General features: G+C 50.2%; 1 protein-coding gene across 4 annotated transcripts in view; it reads left to right on the top strand.

Moving 5' to 3' along the window:
- Positions 1-486, top strand: part of PAK1IP1 (PAK1 interacting protein 1) — a 15,047-nt gene that overhangs the window by 10,597 nt on the left and 3,964 nt on the right. The window lies entirely within an intron of this gene.

Genomic DNA, 486 nt, shown 5'->3' with positions numbered 1-486 from the left:
GGCGCGATCTCGTCTCACCGCAACCTCCGCCTCCTGGGTTCAGGCAATTCTCCTGCCTCAGCCTCCCGAGTAGCTGGGATTACAGGCACGCGCCACCATGCCCAGCTAATGTTTTGTATTTTTAGTAGAGACGGGGTTTCACCATGTTGACCAGGATGGTCTTGATCTCTTGACCTCGTGATCCACCTGCCTCGGCCTCCCAAAGTGCTGGGATTACAGGCGTGAGCCACCGTGCCCGGCCATGCAGTAGTTTCTTAAACCAGGGTATATGTTTTTATTAACTGCAGAAATAATCAGACATACCTATGTGGACAGTGTATGGTATCTGGAGTCTAATAAAATGGTGGAAAATGTTATCTTCATGGCCTTTAATAATGCAAAAGTGGGCTGGGCATAGTGACTCATGTCTGTAATCCCAGCACTTTGGGAGGCCACAGTGGGTGGATCACGACGTCAAGAGATCAAGACCATCCTGGCCAACATGGT

The sequence above is a fragment of the Sapajus apella genome, unplaced genomic scaffold (assembly GCF_009761245.1).
Source record: "Sapajus apella isolate SASKATOON/1434 unplaced genomic scaffold, GSC_monkey_1.0 scaffold70, whole genome shotgun sequence".
In the NCBI taxonomy this organism is placed as follows: domain Eukaryota; kingdom Metazoa; phylum Chordata; class Mammalia; order Primates; family Cebidae; genus Sapajus; species Sapajus apella.
This window is presented reverse-complemented; position numbering and strand designations above follow the sequence as displayed.